The sequence below is a fragment of the Crocodylus porosus genome, unplaced genomic scaffold (genome assembly GCF_001723895.1).
Source record: "Crocodylus porosus isolate Cpor-Errol unplaced genomic scaffold, CroPor_comp1, whole genome shotgun sequence".
NCBI classification, from domain to species: domain Eukaryota; kingdom Metazoa; phylum Chordata; order Crocodylia; family Crocodylidae; genus Crocodylus; species Crocodylus porosus.
In genome coordinates this window covers 19,032,725-19,054,624 of record NW_017728951.1, presented here as the reverse complement: position 1 = coordinate 19,054,624, position 21,900 = coordinate 19,032,725, and the positions used below count along the sequence as shown (strand labels likewise).

Genomic DNA, 21,900 nt, shown 5'->3' with positions numbered 1-21,900 from the left:
GGAAAGGGGTGCAATTAAGATTTTTGTTCCTGCAGATGGCAGAATAGCAGAAATGGATGCTGCACCAGTAAATGGAGCGTTGATGTCAATCTTCAAAATGTTGTCCTACCAATGACCATAACTTTTGATTTAAAAGGACTGTCTTAATCAGGCAGAAATCCAACTCTGTATTCCTTTTGTCATGCTTGACTTCTTCCCAAGGAGAGGCTATGTAAAAAATTCTGCCTATGTAGTTTAGAGTAGTTATATTTGAATCTCTCACTCTTTTGGCTTCTCGTCACTGATGGCTCACATGTTAAAACCAAATGTGTGCACTGATTATTTATATACATAGAAATATGTTATGGGGTACAGCCACAAATGGTGCTTACTATCATAATTTCATTGACTTCTGTAGAAGTTCACTAACAACTGAGTTATCTGTCCCTGTGGGCTACCATCTGTGATGGAAGGTGGACTTTTTTCTGAACAGCGTAGATGTTTTTATTTGGAAATTTTAGCATCCTTGAGAAGGAGATTTCTGTAAAAGACTTCCCTAGGAACAGATGAATAATTTTTAGGTCTGAATGTAGGCCATGAAGATTTTGGAAACCAGTAAAATTGTACTTGATCAGTGCAATATAAGGGTAACGTTCATTAATCGTGAGTTAGAGTACACTCACTAGGTGTTCTGGTGTGACACAAATGGAAAACTTCCGGTGTTGAATTCTGCTTAATTACTAAGTTGGTTTCTCAAGCCTACATCTGCCATGATAATGAAATACTTTGGAATATGCAAATAGGAAAGGTAACAACCATTGGGTATCTCTTGCATTAATACGTGTTGTAACAATTATTATTTTAAATCTGCATAGCCTTTTGTAATGAGTCAGGTGACTTTCACAGCAGGCATACAAACTAGTTCACATCTGTTTTAGAAGTTTTTATAAAGCAATGTTTAAGATCTTAATCTACAGTTTATAACTTGAACAAGAAATATATTAAACCCTTTGTGACTTAGTAGGCACAAATCTGACTTTATACAACCTATTTTACACAAGTCCTTATTACTACACACATGAATTAGAAGTTTGTAGTTTTTTGCTTCGCTCAGTTGGTCAGCAAGTAAGGCATTCCCATTCTTGGGTGCACAAATCAAGATTTGCTGAAAGGGTATAAATTAATTCAGATTTCTTTCTTTCTGTGTAAAACACCCAGTTTCAGCAACACCTAAACAACATATACTGCCATATCTAAGACCCAGTTTGAAGTTATCTGTCAAGCCTTTGAATGTTGTTGATTATGTTTTGTGGAAACTGTGGGTACTTGAATTTGATGGTGAAGACCTACACTTATCCATGTGCAAGGCATCTAGGTAAAGCTTCGGGAATCCGATAACCAGTTAAAGGAATTGATGTTGAAAGATGTATGGATCCTCTGCACTGGGAAGACTTTCTCCCTTTCTTTTCATTAGGGATGCATTCTGGACTTCACAGGTCTTGGGCACCTGTGGACAACGTGGTCCTTGAACTTTCAGTCATAGCACCTGTAAATGCCTCTTAGCAACTTAAACACATGGAGCTATCTAACTATATACAGGTAGCAAAAGCAATTGCTTATTGTAGCCATCAAGACTGTCCTTAATGAGTCTGCACTAAATAATGGCCAACAGCCTCATAAATGAAAAAACACTGTTCACTTCCAGATGAGGGGTGATTTTTTTGTTTTATTTTTTATTTGGCCGATGGGAAGAAGTAGTGCTTGTAGGTTTGTTGAGTTTTTGGGGTTTGTTTGGGTTTGTTTTTTTTCCTTCTTACTGGCCATCATGGTGAAATGGCAAACAAGCAGCTTGAGTTCAAGCTAGTAAATGTTTCTTGACATTTTTAAAGCTAAGCAATGGTAACATATTAAGCATGTAAAATAGGCTGTTAGCTCGTTATTCATCAAGTCATCTCACAGTGATATAGGCGCTACTGCACTTCAACTCTTATGTTCCTTGTCAGTGTGGTCACTCTTTAATAATGAACACCATATAACGTCTTCCTTGCAGCGATCTGAGCTCATCATAAACACTCAGTGTTTATGCCTCTGAATCCTGCAACAATTGTAAGCCCAATATACCTGATTTAAACATAGGGAAACAGGTACACCCAGTTCGGTGACTTTCTTGGTCTCAAACTTGTTTTCTGTTGGGATTAGAAACCAGCATTTCTACTTCCGGATCATATACTCTGACTACAACATCCTGCTTCCCCCAAAATACATTGAGATCATAGTCACTGGCCATATATTTGAATATAAGCCACTCTTCTGGGATTGATGGGAGGCTTCTTGCCAGTTTGGAACTGAACATATTTTATAACTCCTTGGACTTAAATGATGCCTGCATTCAAATTTAATTCCAGACCTTCCTTATCTTCCCTATAGACTAGTTATAATTTGGAACTGTATCCTTTTGTCCATGCAGATTTATATAAAATTGTTTGAGACAGGAGAGCATCTCTGAATGTGGAGCAGTTCAAAATGCCTTGTTCAGTTCATCTTCAAAAACATAATTTAAATTAATGTAATTTGTATTGTGTTATGTCAGCGAGAAAAAAAATAAATCACAACTTCTTGTGTGAGGCCATAGTTTAGAGTGGAACAGCTTTCAGCAAGTCCTATTTGCGAAATGATTTCTGTACAATATACTGATGATATTTAGGCTATACCATATTTCATGAATATTTAGAGAGGAAATACTCCTAAATGCTCTCCAGATGCCCATGCTGAAACCCTTTGGAGGTGGTGGGTTTTTTTTTTTTATTCCTGAACCTTGGATGTTTCCACAAAATTCAGAAATGATCAGTTTTACCTATATCATTGTACTTCTAGGCTCTGAATGCTGATTACTTGAATACGTCTCTGAATGGAAGAGGAAAGGATTTTGGAAATCTTTTATTGGACCAACTACATATTCAGGATAGCTGTAGACAAGCTATGTCTCTGCATCTTTAGTCCTTGGAGCGACTTGAAATTTATATTTTAAACAGAAGAGATTTAGTAGCAAATATTTTTCCTTGCAAGGCATCTTAAAACTTTGGACTGTTTAAACTTTGGACTATTTCCATATTCCCCTACTTAAAAACAAGCTCTCCATATGAAAATAAATTAAAATAAAATCACGTATCTATTCAGAAACTTTTTCTCAATCTCAAATCTTAAATGTCAGAAGTTTGTCATAACATTTAATGCTGGCAGATCCCAACAACAAACAAGGCTGCTTTAGGTAGTAAATGTTCTGTACTTTTATGAGTCTGGAGAGTATGACAGGAACTTGAATTCCATTTACTGCTGTGTCAGCAGCCCGGAGTTGTCTGACTTTTATAAAAGTTGATGATGACAGTGTGAAACCACAGTTATAACTAGGGGCCTACCTAAATTATAATGAGACAAAGGGATTTTTGTGGGCCACTCATGGTGGACGGACCCCCCCTTTAATTGGCGTTGGGCCCCAGCAGCCCCACCCCTCACTGATGATTGACTGAGGGGCAAACATCATGGCATAATTAAATAGCAAAGTCCATGGAAATATCAAATAAATTACTTCATTATTATAGATCTAAGTATTAAATGTAAATCTAAATTGAAATATATTGTGGATATAAATTTATACACGATATGATTTATAGCTAATATCAGCGTAATTTATTTTTAGTGTTCTACCAAAAATTTAATAATCCTAAATAATGCTAAGCTTGATAGAAACAATTCATGTTAGTTGTTAACTGCTAGCATGGAGCATCCACCAGCAGGTGCAGCTGACATCCTGCCTCTGTAGTTTGATCTCTTGTCCATACGCCGAGATCATGCGTTCTGCAACCTCTGAATTGGTCAGAGTGGTAAGGCAGCATCTTTGCCAAGTTGTAGAGATGTGGAAACCAATCAGAAGCAGACGCCCAACACACAGTCGCAGCCAAAGGTATCTGGCAGTCTTTGACAAAGTTCATGTAAGCAGCATGTGCTCTTTGCTCCAGCCAGGGATTGATTTCAGTAGCTGAGGGTCAAAACTCAGAGAAGGCACCTGATTGGGGTCAAAAATGCAAACAGCGCTAAAAAAAAAAATGGAGGCAGCCAGTTGTTTAAAACACAGTGGTAGTGACTGATCCTATTTGTTGTACTGATTCAACTTCACAGCTATTGCCTGGAACAGTTCTTGTCTCTGCTGGTTTTCATGTTGACAGTTTGAAAGTTGTTGTGATGCCATGTCTTCGGCCCAGCTTATCAAATCCATCAGCTTGTTGCGTGCTTGGTGGATGAAATCCTGCCGGCCTTTAAACCATGTTAGATGCTCCATAAACCAGATTGCGTTTTCAGCCACAAACTTAACTTGGATCTTCAGTGTTGCCCTGCCTTAAGAGACTGCATAGTTTAAGCATGCATTGTGTACTAGGTGTGATTTCAAGCTCCTTGCACACACATTGCTGGTAGGTCTTCATACTCTTTGCGTGGTAACGAACGGTATGAAACCATTAATTCCACCTGGTAAGCACTGGCTCTGGTAGAAGTGACACAGTCTCATGTAGATCCCCACTTTGGGCAGTAGACTCCCTGAACTGAAGCTTATCGCCTGAACAATCTTTGAATGTTTTTTTAAAAGAGAAACTCAGCAATCCGCATTAGAAAAAACATGTGCGCCAAATGTCACTTACTGAAAAAGGGCCATGTGCATTACAGGTGACACGAATTACATTGGCATCATTCCATGGAGCACCTCAGAGAAAGCTTTGCACGTATACATTGCATTATCAGACAGAAATGCTGAGACCTTGTTAAATTCTAAGCCACGGTTTACAACAATCTTCACTGCAGTTTGTGCCACGGTAGAAAAATGGACAGACGCAAGGTGATCTGGCTCTGTTTGAAAACAGGCAGGTTGCGGTCTGTCCAGCTCCCAGGTCCAAACAAAATGTGCAGAACAGTTACCTTGGGCATCTGCTGCTTCATCTGCTACAAGCAAAGTTGATTCATATTCTGCCAATGCAGATTTTGTAGACTGAACATGCGAAGCAATTACTCCTGGTAGATAATCTTGGCGAAGCTTTTTTGCACATGGGAAACTGCCAGCACCTGCCACATGTTTGTTCAAGTAGTCCCTTAACGTAGGGTTATCAATTTTCTCTAGGGGAATGTTGGTGGCCGTGAATGTCTCCACTAGCAAAAATGTAGGCTCTCTTCTTGATAAACTGCTTTCAGTGGTTCTTTTAAAGATCGAAGCCAAAGTTGCTTGTTTCTTGCTTTGACCTTCAGCCTCTGCAGCAGCTTTTCAGTTTATATGCAAGTGGGACTCTAAATGCCAATCAGTACTGTTTTTCCTCAACACATTGCATGATGAACAAAACAATTTACCACCATCTGCATGCAAGATTCCTACAGGGATCTGCCTTGCACAGTTCTGACCTGAAATATATTTAGCTTTCTTGGATTTCTTTTCACTCATTATCTTCAGGCTTCTGGCTTCTTTCATCTAGCTTCTTAAAAGATGGCGCCAAAACCCTTTGGCTTTCCTGACTGGTGCCTTCACTGAGTTTACAGCACTAGCTCAGTGTCTCAGTAGCAATCTTTCAACCCACATGCTCTATGCCGTAGGGATTGCTACACTTTCTTTGTAAGTTTTAGGTTTTTTTGAGTGATTCTGTGCAAAATCGCAGGAAATACCATCAGTTTCTGTGAAAATTGCAAAACAATGATTTAAGTAGGTCCCTAATCGTAATCTAAAATACAAAATCAGTCATTTCACAGGACAATGGTTCCCATGGGCTTTTTGCCTCATTTTTTGCTTGTTGATGTAGCCAGCACTGCATATAGCGAGACACATACATAATATATCTATTTTGCTAAAGTTACACTGAATGTAGAACCAATGGGCTTTGTAGTTTGCCAGGGAGGTGGTAAAGATAAGCATTTCTTACTCGGTTTCCTTTGATCACAAAACTGGACAGTTCATTGCTGTGGCCCATGAAAAGCCAACTGAGTAGGCAATTATCTCCCTTTGACTTGCCTAAGTATGTTTAAAAATATGCTAAAAGTACTAAAATGCTAAAAATAGACGAAATAATGTCTGAATAAATGTTACTAATGTAAGCTGGGGCTGTAATCATTGCACATGGCACTGTTGCATAATCACAAATGGGAAAAGACTTAGTCTGCACAATTGTTAGTGATGGGGTCCACCAGCAATGTTTCTGTTAGATGGTGTTCTTACTTTGCAAATGTCTCTGGTGCACTAGAGGTCAGCCTACAGTAACGTATTTCTCTTGTATGAATTTAGTAGAGCAGTCATCAAAAGCACACCGCTTTATTTTACAAAATGCTTCCGGATGCACGGGCAAGTCAAGATTTTGACCTGCCTTTATTATACACAAAGACAAAGCCCAGCATCTTATTATACTCTCCTGCTATCTTATCTCGGTCATAAAGGACCATGCACCTTTTATACCTTATAATGCGTGCTCCTTGTATTACATTACTTTCTAAATGGAAAAAATGACTTAAATGTAAAACTATATATATTTTTTTTTTAAAAAATCTAACTGCGGATCAGCTCACAGGAGTGTTTTTAGATCCCTCTCAGAGCCTTGAAGACCTTCATTTGGGGAACCTTATTGGGTAGAGTGGCACTTTTGGTTCCTTTCCCTTTCTATGAACACATGCAGATGCAGAATTTGGTTGGACTGTACAGAAATGGGACAGCATGTTAGGAAATATTTGTGGAGAGTTCTTGAAGGTAATGCAACCCATGACTTGTGAATTTGTGTCTGAATAAAGTACTAGCTTAAAACAACTATGGATGCTACCTTTCCAGCTGTAGTGACAGATTTGAACCTATCCGTGATGCAAGGTATGAATCATCAACAACGTCGTTTGAAAACTTCGGATTGCTTCCTCCTTTCACTGGTGGGACAACACTAAGCAATGAACCCTTACCTTCAAGGATCTTCTTTTGTACAATATATTACATGGATCTGCTATTGAGATATATTTCTAGAGGTATAAATTAGATATACACAAGAATCAAAGCAGCAGATGTAGTGCCATACAAATTAAAATCCCCAGCTATGCGGAGTTCATCTTGCTGGAAAGACAGGGTTTGGTTGTCCACATAGCATTTATTAGACATTGCCATTTACAAACACTTCCTGCAAACTAGAAAGAAATCGAATTATCAATATAAGGATTTAAATGGGTCTAAATTCATTATTAACAATAAATCCTAACGAGAGTCATACAGATGGTATTATGTTTTCAGTGCAGCCTCGGCTGGACTTTTTATTGGTGCAAATAGTTACAGGCACAATTTTGTACCCTCAGGAACATTGTGAGAGCAGTTAAAGTCCTTTAGGCAACCATATTCCTGATTTGTGTGTAGGTTCACAAATATTTCAGTGAGTTTAACTGAAACCACAGATAACTGCAAGCATAAGAATGGAAGCCAGGTTTTGAAATGCCGGACCCTAACTTATAAGGCTTCTTGCTTTAAAAAACCCACAAACCCTTGATTCCTGTCCCAGATATTTACACTCAATATCCACCTATTTCATCTCTAATGAATAATTCATACATGTATATGTGAATACTGTATGTAAAACCTTCATTAGAGAAACAGGGCTTCTGAGTTCTGGAGCATATACCAATATCTCCTTCTCAGGTGTTTCTTTGATATGCCAGAGGAACATCTTTCTACTGAAATCTTAATCCAAAGTTTCTACAGTGAAATGACTTTTTATGCGGCTCCCAGTCACCATCAGAGAGAGCTTTTTCATGATCCCTGTTTCTTCTGCAAGGAAGGGTATTTCATGTCTCATATATAATTTTTTCTTTGCTGGCTGATTTCTATTAAAATCTGTTTATTGTTTCAGAAATTCATTTTGAAGTGGTATATTGCATTTCTGAAACTTTAAGCCCTCTGCCTCCTTCCAAGTCCAGGCTCTTAAGTACAGGGAATGAGGTCTAAGGACATTCCCTCCCTTGGGGTTGCAGGCTCTAGGGCCATACCAGTCATGTGGGCTGGGAAAAACAGAACAAGACTTATCGGGGGGATCCATCCCTCAAGGGGAAAGAGGGGTATCTCAGCAACAGCCAGGTGCAGCAGTAGCAGTCAGTACCTTCCATTCCACAGTATCTTTCTTGTCTTTGGTTCTTGATGATGTCAGCAAACTGCTTTGTACACCCTTCATTCTGGATATTATTTTCTATTTGCTCATTGGGGCTAGGGACAGACATTCAAAAAGCCTAAGCCTGAATTGATTTACTCTTTGCTGATTAGTCTAAGATGCGTAGCTTAAACTGATTTAACAACTAGACAGATATTCTCTGTTAAATCAGGAAATGCTGGCACGTGCCTGCAGTGACTCAAGCCAAAAGCCGGGGGCACTATAGCATGCCTGCCAGTTACTGTCAAAGGGAAGGGAAAAGAGATGCCCTCCAAGGCTTTCACCCCTCCTTGCTGGAGCAGAGGGTGTGGCTGGGAACCAGGCGGGGGTAGCAGACGCAGGGGTACCAGCTACCAGCCTGGGGTGGGGGGAGGGAGCGGAGAGCTGCTGCGAGACTGAGGATCGTGGTTGAGGAAAAAGTCCTTTCTCTGAAGCAAACATGTATTGAAGACAGCCATTTTCAAAGCATACAACAGGGAACTACCAAAAATCTTCGCCTAAGCTAAGATACAGCTCAGTAAAACACAGCATACACAACTTAGTCTGACTTAAAATGTAAAGCAGGAAGATGAGAGAGCCTTGCATAAGTCTTACTAATCCTGAAGGCAGAGTATCTCCTTACAGCCAGGCATTCAGAAAGGCTTTGTTTAGGTTTTACGGATTCTGCTTTACAATGTAAATGTAGCTCTCTGCATTCCTTGGTTTGCAACTTTTAGCCGGAAGTTGTCTGCAGCTTCCCTTAACTCCATCTCCAGCACATATTCGTGATGATTGTCAGGTCTTTGCCAATACTTTCCACCTTCAGTAGCGATGCATAGGGGGTGCACAGGGGTGCATGTGTACTCCCTGAGAGTACTGGTGCACCCCCTGTCAGCCAGCGTTCCTGGGGGGGGGGGGGAGGGGGGGGGGGGGGGGGGCAGGCGAGAGGTCTGGTGCCCCCCATGAGAGCACTGGCCAGCGAGTGCACCAGGAGAAGCAGTCCCTCCTGAGCCACGCCTCACCGCTGCTCCACCTACAGAGCAGAGGGGAGCGGCCAGCCCAACTCTCTGGAGCAGATCCCAGCTCACAGAGCATGCCAGGATGCTAGGGCTCTCTGATGTAACTTAAATTAGCAAGGGGCCTGGGACAAACATTGCATAAACTAGTTTAAACCAAATCAATTAAGTCTGATACTACATTTAACCAGGTTTATCTCAAACTGGTTTGGCCATTTTGAAACTGCTTTATGTGCACTGAGTGTCTGTTCGATTACACGTTTAAATCACTTAATCTGGTTTATGTGTAATGTCTGTCCCTAGCCTGGTTGGTTGACTCACCTGCCTCCTATCCAGCCCTGGCCCCTTGACCTCAGTGCCACTTTTCAGTCAGTACTCCCTGCATGTAACTGTTTCTTCTTTATCTCCATTTTTTTCACTTTCCTCAGTGGTATCCCTTTCCTTTACGAATCCTGTTAATATAAATTAGCATACAATTATCTAAAAAGCAGAGCAACCAATGAGTTACTATTTGTGCCCTAATTGCATCACACTATAAAATAGGGACAAAAAGCAAAATTATAGACCCACTGAATTCATATTTGTGTAACATCCAGTCCAGGGAATCCCTGCCTCTGACTGGAGTTTACTTCGCTGTAAATTAGTAGTTCATGTACAAAAGTGGAGGTTAAGCCATTAGTGCGCTAGATTTTTAGAAACTTACCAGCCATTTTTTGTTAATAGCATTATCCAGAAATAAATGTACTTGTTTTTCTCTGCCATGTAAAAGTGGTACATGTCAGGGTGGCAGTAACTTTCAGTTACAAACACCGACTTAGTAAACAGCCACCCCCTAACATAGTATTAAAAGTCCATAGACACCATCTAGGAAGAAAGACTTGTCTTAAAGACGAGCATCTAGAGATGATAACAGCTCAAAATTTTATGGCGCACCTGATGTTTGGAAGGATCCAGAAGGTCACTATAGACATAACAGATGTGAGCGTGGGGGGCGGGGGTGGGAGGGCACTTTGCACTCATAAAGAATAAGCCACCTGTTGGGTGCAGTGCAGCAGATCCTTTACTTCTCACTGTAAATCCAAATCTTTATTATATCAACCCCCTATCCTTCCTTTCACTTCACTGGGCTTTGGGTGAAGCCATTGGTGTGGAAAACATTGTTATACCCATTTGTTAGCAAAATGTTACACCTATTCATTAATAGATTTTGTGAGACGAAAAGCTGTTATCCAGACGTGATCAGGATATGCCCAAATCCTCTATTTTTAAGCTATATAAATACAAGGTAACTTGAATGTCCATTCACATTCAGATCCTCAGTATTGCAGGAGGGCGGTTCCAACTGAGTTACGTTAAAGAAATGAAGTCAATTGAAATACATGCAAGTCATTTTTAGCTGTGCAAATTCAACAGATAGTTATTTCTTCTAAGGGTGTGTTGTTCACAAAGATTTGTCATATTTTGGACAAGTAATTTTCAGACTTTCGGTTGTTCATCTACATTGTCTGTTGTTGTGCTAGTATTTCTGTTCTATGTAGAATGACTTAAATATTTTAAACAGAAAAATAGCCTTGTGCCTAGCATACTTCTTATGTGAATTTCCAGTTGGATAATATTTCATGCTGAAATCTGTGAAACTTTGATGAATAGCTGGCACTTTTCTGAAGATTCATGACTTATAAATAATATGAACCCCTGAATTATAGGTAACTGAACTCAGTACGTTCCTTTTAAAAATCCAGTCCTGGTTCACAGAAGAGAAGGTTTCCTTCTGAATCTCACCAAAACCAGTATCTGCATCCTCTATTTTTGTGCATGTATGTGGAGTGCAGACCCTGTTTGTCTTATGGTATTGGAAGGAGGCGGTGGTTATGACCTTGGCTTCCATGCTGAACCATGATAGTGGCCATGAAAGTATGCATTGCAATTTGTTTTGAGAGAGTGTACAATAGAGCTCTTAAGGGACTTGTTTGAACTACCAGTAACACTTTTGGTTAAACTACTTAATAATTTCTTCTGTATAAATGAACACTTGAAACTTGTGTTTTAAAATACCCTATATTTCTTTTTACGTGTAATAATGTGTTGCATAATTTAAAGCTCTCAAGCTTTTATATGTTATCGTTTTCATTTTGGAGTCTAATTTTTTTCCAGTGTCCAGTTGAAATATAAATGCTGCTACGTATTTATAACCTTTGATTTGACAGTAATGTTTCTGAATGTACCAACAGTTGACTTTCCTGTATTTTTCAACTGTGCCCAGTGGCCCGAAGTAAGAACGCGTCTGTATTGTTGCAGGTATTGGGAACATCCATAAATATGTGTCCTGGATATAAGAACAGATGAACAGAGGATGGGCTCAATGTCTACTTTTATAATGGCTTGAGCCCTCCTTCTTCTCTGAATTGGGGTGACAGAAAAGGTTGTCTAACTCCTGCCCCCTGATTGTACTATATTCTAAGATATCAAGATTAAATATTGTGTGGTGAAGGATCAGGCACCAACAATTTGTCTACTGATTCCAAATGGTCTTTAAATACATATATATAAATATAAAATCTTTTATGAGCTTTGCAGCTTCTTTTAAACAGCAAATGCAGACATGCTGGTATAATTCCTCCCAGTAAGAGAGAAAATGGGATTTAACATTTAACTTTAGAGGTTGGAATAATCATCTCTCCTCAGCTGTAGTCTGGAATATTTTCCCAAGACACTATGACAGCCTAACAAAAACCCATTTAAGGATAATTGAAGAACCACATGCAGTGGTCCAGTCTTGATGGTCCATCCTCTTCTCTCCCAGACTCATTCTTCTCTTTTAGTTCCTTTCCTGGGACTCTTCTTGCTCTTTGTTTCCCCTTTTACTGCATACAGCCCAGGATAACCAAGTTTAGTGTTTGCCAGTTTGCTCCATATGTTGACTCTTTTATTTCTTTTTTTCAGTCTAGGTAATGCAGAATGCCGTGGACAGGCTGCAACTTAAAATGTTTCCCTTCCTTTCCCTTTACTTTCTTCCAGTGTTAAGCTTTCACCTGTTTGTGGAGTTTGTGCACTCTGCTCTTTCTGTAAATTTGCATTGTAATGCATTTGGCAACAACAAAATAATTCTTTGGCATTAAAAAAAATACAGTTTATTAAGAGAAAGGGGCATAATCATCAAAGCCATGCAAATACTTGGGATGACTTGATCCTACCTCTTTAGGCCTCTGTTTCTCTTTAAGATGCTTCGTTTTTTAACGCCATTAACTTTAAAAAAAAAAAAAAAGAAAAAAAGAAAAAAAAAGTGAGTTTACACTTTCTTGATCATTATGTACTAGAACAAATTTCTCACTCATATTAGGAAAGAACTGCTTTCTGGAACATTCTTTACATGCCTAAGTTTTGACGTTTATGAATAGTACCAGTCCCACTGATTTCAGTAGACCTGTTCACATGCTTACATATTCTGCTAAACTGGGGACAGTAATTTGCCAACTTGGAATTTGGAGGACATGTGAAGTCCTCTCTCTTCTGTTTCATCTTTATTTCTCCAAAAGAATAAAGACAGCCAAACAAAGAGATGGAATTCCTATTTACTTTCAGGTACAAAGAAAGGCTGTTAAACTCATGACCTTGTTACATTGCAGTTCTACCTTTCCTAGGATTTTTTTTTTTAATCAGGTTTCTCTTCTCTTTGAGTTAAACTTTTAGTGCTGCGAAGTTTTCCCTTTAGCTTGTGTTTATGTATTTAAAAGATTTTTCTCTAGGTGGGTACCACAGAATTGCACAGCGTGATGTCTTGTTGGACGAAGACTTTGTGTACAACTTACATCAAGTAGAAAACTTGATGGGCTTCGACTTTAAAAACTATACCTCGCTTTTTTTTTTGTATTTCTTGTTTGAAGCCTTTTGCTTCTACTTCCTGTTGGGCTAACAGTGTTTTCCTCCATTTGCACAAAAGAACAAAGTTTAACATTAAACAATTATTTGTATTGAAGAATGCGCTTTTCCAAGCAAAGTTGCTATCAAAAAGGTGCTCTCGCGGTGGATCATCATTCAAGTTCAATACTTTGTTGCCCTCTTACATCTTGAGACTGAGTGTCCAAATCATAGTTACACAAATTCCTGTTTCTGATGGGGGAGGGAAAAAAAAAGACGCCCTAAAGCCAGACACTGAAAGTATCTTTCTTTGAAAAAGTTTACACGCTAATAGGAAACCACGGCAGAATGGCTTATGCTACCACCCTCAATTATCCAATGTTCACTTCTTTGCTCTGCTGACATGCTGTGGGCCATGATTTTTAAAAGTAATAAAACCCATTCACCTTTATATTTTTTCTAAAAGTAAAGCTTTGCTATTTCTCAGTAGGATCATGCTTAAGCCATCTGTCATTTAAATAAATGAGAATCTGCTAGGTTAGTGGTTTGTAATAGGGGTTCTTTTTGCTCAGTGACTGGGCAAATAAGCTATATAGATCACAGAATTAAAATTGCTATCATCCAGATAGAAAGAATCAGTGGTTTCATATAGGAAGCCCTTTATTGAAATAATCTTGGCAGTCACATTGGAGAAAGAGCTATAGCTGATCCACTTTGGTACAGACAGATGCAACAATTGTATGAGATCAAATGATACCGATATAAACTGTTACAATGTAAGGGGTACATCTGCACGCTCCTGTAGCGATACAAATTAAGCAACTTTAACCCCATTTCTTTCATTTTTTTCTTTAGCTAAACTTGTGTGGCTACAAAAACAAGTTATACAGATCACCTACTCTCATGAGTCATGACCCTATCAACTTAATTTCAGCAGGAGCAACTTGGGTACCAGTTGTTGACCAAAGTTGCATCCATTTCACAGTCTTAGGACTAAATCTATAGAATTTGGGAGAGTAGGCAGGTATATAAAGACTTATTTTCAGTCATATGTTCAAAGTTCCCAATTATGACTTTTTTAAATAAATCTTATAGAGCCTAAACCTATGCTGGCCACTCGGAGTACACCTGGTTGTGATTCTTGGCCTTGGATTTCTTATCTTTTTCTTCTGTTTCTTATCTTTTTCTTCTGCAGTTCCATCCTAAGTGATACAGGTCCTTTCTGCATGACTTCTCAGTTCCCAGGTCTGGCTATGTGGTCTTTGTCTTCTTGGCTGTTCACCATTTTCAATACTTATCATTGCCCTTTTCTGTCCAATTGGTGTTATATACCTTTTTTGCAGATATTTAATATTGCTTCATTCTATAAAGTATTTCAAGATACATTTTTTACATGAAAGATGCTTCAAAATGCATGTTTCTAGACTTAGCGCTAATAAGCTTATGCAACAATTCATAGTTGTAAGTATTATAGCCAGTCATAACTGGCAAATCAGGCCTTAATGCTTTCATGTATCGGTCTGTAAGTCAAAAATGTCTTTGTGGTTTGTTTCTTTTCTCAGTTGATTGATAAATGATTGCAAGACAAGAATGTGCATCCATGACCTTATACTGAGGTCAAAACTGAATGGTTTCAGTTTTCAGCTTGATGATAATAAACCTGAATATCAGTATCATCACTAGGTAACTGGTGTATTTGCATTAAATTTGAAGTGCATCGCATGCTTCCTATTGCATCTTATCAAATAAAACTTTGGACCTCAATAGGATCTTGGATTTGAATGGCTGGTCTCAATTCTAATGGTGTTCCTGCCCATCCCCCAACATGCACACATGCTCCCTATTATTGTATAGATTTGACAGATTTGTGATTGTCCTTCATTTTATTTCTGTTCCTGCTTAGCTTTCTTAAGGCATTGACACATATTCATTTAAAGGCTCAACGGGATCTGATCTCCGATCCCAACATTCATGTTTCCTACCATGCTACATATGCATGGCAGGAGGCCTGATTTGGGGATCAGATATGATATAATCATACCCTTTCTACTTGTCAGTGCAGGGGGAGCCCGGGACCATGATCCCGGGCTCCTCCTGCACCAGCAAGTTGAAAGCAGGGTGCCCACAGATTCAACCTGCACTGTGGCTAGCACCAGACTGCACCAGGGCTGGGTTAAGGCTCCGGTGCTGTCTCTGGCTGGAGCTGACAATTGATTGCTGACAGTTGTCAGCCTTGGCTGGGACCTGTACATGTTCAGTTTGTGTAGAACATTTTTATGGCTGGTTTGCCATTTTATGGTACCTTATATTAACATGTTAATCATGGTGTAAATGTAATTTAAGCTGTACAGAAATATTACTATCCATGTAGTACTGTACCTCAACAAAATGATCAGATTCAGAGTGTCCGTGTTCATTGATTTTGCTAGTCATTCAGGTGTACTAGTTTTTATTTTTATGTCTTGAAAAATATTAGTTTGACTTCAGTAATTATTATAGTGTTTGCAAAAGTTCCCCCCAGCTGCCATACTTATAGGCTAGATTGCCATCAAAGTTTTGTCGACTGATCCTCCAACCAAGAGCTACTAAACTAAACCCTGTATAATTAAATTTCAAATTATGACAACCCATATTAAAGACAAAAACTTACTATAATCTTCTATCTTAATTTAATTTATTATAATCTGCTATCCATCTACCTACCTCTCTATAGAATTAGGGCAAAACCTATTTACATTTTGACGTTGAAGGTGTATAACTGTGTTGTGTACTGTATCTTATGTTGTTTTAAGGCATTCAGTGATGATATTCATGCTTCTCCAAATTCAGGATTTTCAGCTTCTGTTGTTTAGCAAAACGGTTCTTAAAATTACTTTTATTTTGAATTTTGTGATCACTGATCAAACCCAAAATATGTCCTTTAGACTATTTCATTCCAAGTGAAGTTGGGATTTAGAAAACTGGCTTTCCTGCTTTTTCCATTACAATCCATGAATAAAAACATGGGCAAAGAATATGAGATCTACTAATTCTAAAATGTTGCAGTGTATGAACCAGGTATCTAAAGCAGGTAAGTATCAAAAGTATCTAAGAAGGTGAAGTTCTTCAAATCCCTTTATTTCAGCTCCCCTTGATTGCAATGGGAATTAAGCATCTGTCCTGCTTAAATACTTTTGAAAATTTATATTAGGCAACTAATTGCATATTTAGGCACCTAGGTACTTTTGAAAATATTATTTAAATCTCTGGTTCTGTATCTGGGAACATACCTGAACTTTCATAACAAAGTAGTATTATGTTTTTGTTATTAAGTTTACTAAGTCTATAGCAAATTGAAGTGCAAACAAATTGGCAGGACAAATTAATCTCTGGCATAGATGGGTAAAATCTTGGATTAATAATAGAAATCCAATGTTGGCCCTTTATGTTGTCATCATGAATATCTGCATCCTAGAATATGTATTTCGCTGCAGGTAGGATAAAAAACTAACTGAACTGCAGATTTGCTTGTAATTTGAAAGAGAGATGATCTGAACACCAGAAGTTCGCTATTCCTGAGTTTTAATCTCAGTTGTCACATGCTTTCTGTGCAGCTTTGTCAAGTCGATTAATCTTTCTGTCACAGTGTACTCATCTGTAAAATGGGAATAGCATCACCTGCTTGTGTGTCTTATGAAGGTGTTAATCATTGTAAAATATATTGAATTCCAAAAATATTACATGTATGATGAGTATTTGTCATGTATTTGTTAATTTCTTTAAGCATTTATCAAATTAAATAGTTTTTGTTCCTGATGCATGGCATGTACAAAATCATCTCCAAAAATGTGCGAGTCTTTTATTACTTTGGAGAAATCTAAATTTGTAGTAATAGGGAGTCAAACTTGTTTCTTAGATGTTTCATTACTGACCTTTTGATTTGGTTCTTTGTCATAATGGAATACCTATGTCCAAGAAGAGTAGCATGGGTATTTTTGGATTCTTATTTTCTTATACCTGTTTTTCAAGGATATGCCTGAAATTGGTAAATAAAGTTACCTGTACAAATGAAAGGAAGACTAATGTCCAAATTCTCTCCTTATACACCTTCTGCAAACTTTTGAAGTCACAGTATTTAAACCAGGCTGAAATTAGCTTTGGATCTCAAAGAGTCTGACCATAGTTTCTTGATGTCATTGGGAGCCTTTCCGTTGATATTTACTAGGCTGTGAATGAAACCCTAAGCACCTAATTCTGCCCTTGAGTGACCAAACGTAGAGATTCACTTGCATGCTGTTAGACAAACTCTATGCTATTTTTTAGTCTCTAACTCTTCATTAGTGTTTTATCATTTGTTTGCAAAATATTTTTGTTGTGTTTGTTTATGAAGAAAGCATTTTTTCCAGTGTTAGTATGTGGGTATTTACTTCCATTTGGACTTTGCTTTATTTATGGGATTGTTTTTTTCTTTGAAAACATAAAGCACAGAAATGAAGAGTGGGGCACAGACCTTATCTTAATTAGTGACAGTAGACTTATCTAGGCCTTCTAATGGTTGATAATGATTAGAAAATACTCCTGCTAAACACCATATAAACTTTTCTAGTTCCTTTTTTTCCTGCCTTGCCACATGCAGCGTTTTCTTATCTCCAAAGATTGAATGTGCCCATTTTGCCTATGCAATATTTATATATGGATAGGAAATAGAAGTCAGTATCCAGATTTGTTGACCCTTGAGATCTAATATTGACCTCTGTGAGTATTAACTTCTCCGATCGATAAATGCTGTTATTGACCTCAAAGAAAAGTCAATATCTGCTTGTTAATTTGCAAGCTATGACTTTAAGAAAATGTTACACATTTTGTTCTTCATTATCACCCTATTTATATCTATTTTTAATGCCTTCAGTATTTTCACCTGAGATCATCATGTCAAAACATTTCAATCCCAGCCGTTAGAAGGTTGGAGAGACAGACATTATACATTATGAAATAATTGATGAGTAGTACATGTTATTTTCCATACCTCATGAAAATGGTACCCAGAACAGTGGTATAGTGTTTTTTTCTTTATTGGCAAGTCCAGTTCACTTCCTTTCTTTTTCTTTAGTGCACTTCTTCAAAACACTGCACAAAAGTAGTATATTTTAGCTGCCAAAAGAACATTTCTGCCTAAACATGAAAAGGATGAAAGAGTGACTTCTGAAAATGCAGAGACTAAAATGATTACCAGAAAGATCATAATTAATGTGCAGTAGATTTTTTTCTGTTTGCAAAAGTATGACAGGTTTCCAGACAAGAAATTGCTCTGCAGCAGGTTTGAATATAACAAGATGACTATAAAAAGTTCTAAATGACAAAGTATTGGTGGAGAAGTGTTATTTTGTATCATAGCTGTTTTTGTATATAAACATTGAAATGTCAGGTTTTACATAGCTTGAAATGTCTAAAAAAATGCCTATTGCTGAATTTCAAATGTCATAACAATACTCCTGCATATATATCACTTTGATATTTTAACTTAAAAACCTCATAAATGATTTAATATCACTTTGGCCCTGTTATGATCTAACTGCCAAAAGAGGCAAAGAGGCTGATTTTTATCTGGTCCACAGAGTTGTGTTTTCCTTCACACAAGACAAAGCACAAGTCTGTTAGACTTTTACAGTCATTAATTTTGTCTGATATGTGTGCAGTGGTCTTAGAGAATGGATTGCCACATTTAAGAAGCTTCCCCCCACCCATTAAATGACAATGTAATGTAGTATTGAATAGCAAACCTAAGACTGTAGTGTAATTTTTACAATACATTTGGCGTCTGCCTTTTAGTCACTTATATCGCTGATTTAATAGAAATAAAACATTGCCTCTTTCATCTGATGAGCTGAAATTCACACCTCTGCGAGGTAAGGTCAGTACTATTACATTCATTTTGCAGACAAGGGAGTGTTGGGTATAGAGGAAAGCGGCTAGACTAAGCCAAATTAAATCAATATCGGATATAGAATAAGAATTTTGCAGAGCATCTAGAAATAGGGCTGTTCCCCTCTGTAATATTTTTCCCCTAATAATATTAATATTGTTTCCCCTCCTGTAATATTATTCCCCTAAGCGTGATGGGCACTCGCCCTCCAAAATGCCGTTCCTTGCAGAAGCTCTCTGACTCCCCCAAGATGAGCCTCGTATCACTTCCTCCCCTCGCCTGTGCTTAGCACCCCGCATTATCTCCTAAGAGTTGACAGAAGGAACTGATCAGTTGAGGAACTTGTGGTAGCATGGTTTCAAGATCAGACAAAATCAGCAGTACAGAATTGGGAATACAGGGCCTGGATTCTTGCCCGCACCCAGTGAGGGAGCTGCTTACGGCTTCTGGATTTTGGGGCCAATTATGTGTCAGCCCAAACATTGATCAGAGCAACCTACAGGGTGCTCTCACTGACCTGGTCATTGCAAGCATAATGCCATCTGCCAGCTGGGTGTTGCTAGAATACAGTGTAATCCAGCCAGCTTTTTGCCATGACCTCTTCTCTGGGAGCTGCAAAAAGGGGCACTGGCATCAGCTGTGGTGTCTGTGTGTTCAGTGAGGACTTTTCCTTAACCAAAGGCATCCCCAGCAGGTGTTCAGCTGCTTTCCATTCTCCTTAAATTGTGTGGGAGCACTTCAAAGGGGGTGAAGTGAGCCTCAGGAATTCTAACATCCCGTCCTTTTGCTCGGTCCGCTAGGTGATCCCTCTACTTGTTGTGAGTATTATTATTAGTGATAGAGAGATTACTCTTGATCAATGCATAACTCCCAGGGATCCTTGTTGATGAAGAAAGAAAAAAAAAATAGATGTGTGTTACGGTGTATTCTAAATTAAAAAAAAAAAAAATCCTGCTGGAATTGAACTGTACATAGTGCATCAGCTTATAGCCTTAAAAATACCAAGTTTAATTACTCCGGGTATATAATTAACAGGACAGCTACTGATTTCCATAGCTGAAATAGTTTTTAGGTACTTATTCTAATCATCAGTGTAGCACGAACCCCACAATGATATGAGATGAGAAACTTTGGATTATTGGTGTGCTCCAGAATTTGCATTATTAATGGCATTTTTCTTCATATTTCCTTTTTCATGGAAAAGGTCCCTATACAATTAAAATGTCAAATATTTAAATTCTATAAAATGGATTTGTTTGAGCCTTACTATAGGAGAAATTTGGAGAACCATGTGGGTCACTGCTTATAATGTTTACCTTTAGTACTTTTCCATTTTTCCTGTATTAGGAGATTAGTGAAAAATAAGCTCTATAAATTAAGTTTCATTGCAAAATTATCTTCAGATGTACAGCAGTAAAGATGATATTGGGTGATAACACTAGAGTGGATTTTGTATAAAGCAATTACAACTTGAAAACCACAATCTGAATGAAAATACTGCTCAAGGTTTTCTGTAATCTAGTATTTAATATGAAAAATCCTCCCTTTGGAAAGTACTTAAATTACCTCTATTAAACAGCAGACAACATAGCTAAGGTGTTAAATGCATGTTACTGACTGAAAAATACCCCACTGATACCTGGTTTCACACAATATCCTTTAGCAAGTCTAAAAGTTACATACTGGCACACCATTTTGCCTTTCATTAGGATTATTCTCTACTTAGAATATTGCTGTGGTTTCCAAAATTATATTACTTTGTTTATTCAGCCACTGGGTTTCATAATTCAGCGTTTTATGTAGGTGAGCTTGGCTCCCATTAAATTTTTGCATTCATAGAAGCAACGAGATACTCAGAGAGAAGAAACGTGCCTTTTGTAAAATATAATGTAATACATGTAGCCACACACATTTTCTTGACAGATTACAGTACAGAAGTTGAAAATGTATTGGGTTTAATATTGCACTTTAAGCAATTCATTTGTGAACTTATTAATTCTGCTCAATAATGCATAAGTGCTACTTCTGCATGTATCCCTTATCCTTGTCTACCACCTCTTGTCCCAACCTGGATGTGTATAAATCAGAGTCAAAAAGTACTTTCCCAATTCAAATGAGCAAATGAAGCCTGTTCATTAATTGCAAAGCCCAGTCTTCCATTGTGTAGGGGATTTTGAATGTAGCTTCTAATTGGCGGGGTGCTTCCCCAGTATCTGAGGAAGAATATACCTCTAAATATTTTATTGAGTGGACCTTTAGAAAAGTGTCTGTCTAAAGCAGTCACTTTGAAATAGGCAGAATGCTACATTTAGAAGGGTCAAATTATTCATCGGAAACATGCAGCTTAGCCTCCCGGTTTCATTGTAGATAGATAATATGTGGTTGTGTACTCAACCAAATCTCCAGTGATGCCTTCGTGAATCAAGACAGTTAAGTCAAGTGGCTAGAGGTTTCCATCCTTTCAGGGTGATCAAATTGAAATAGCCCATTAGGAATTGATTTAAACCAGTTTAGATAAGCCGAGTCTTAGTCCTGGCCCTTGAGGCTTTGGCTACTAAAAGTTCACTCAGAGCTGGGCATATACCAGCTCCACAGGCCATCAACTTTATTAGTGTGGAGATAAGCTGATTAGATCTTGTCAATCAAAGGTGCCAATATCTCCATTGAGAGTCTCTCTCCCTCTCTTTGTCGCCCACTTCAATGCCTTAAAAAAAAAAAAAAGAGAGAGAGATGTGTGGTATGCATCCCCATGGTTGTCACCAGGCAGGGTGCAAGGGTCCTGTGATGATGTGATGACTATATTAAAGAGTACATCAATTTGTTTTAAAGTGTTTTGATTTTTTATGGTGGCATTAAGCGAGAGAACATTGTGGTTGCAGCTTTACTAGAAAGCAAAGAGTTCTAGAAGGAGGGGGGAAAAAAAGTGTTTCTTTGAAGCCTACCGGGGCTTTGAGTCTTGCTGTGCCAATGGGCG

At 38.2% G+C, this 21,900-nt stretch overlaps 1 protein-coding gene across 5 annotated transcripts in view; it reads left to right on the top strand.

Annotated features, from left to right (window-relative positions):
• Positions 1-21,900, top strand: part of VTI1A (vesicle transport through interaction with t-SNAREs 1A) — a 350,990-nt gene that overhangs the window by 82,466 nt on the left and 246,624 nt on the right. The window lies entirely within an intron of this gene.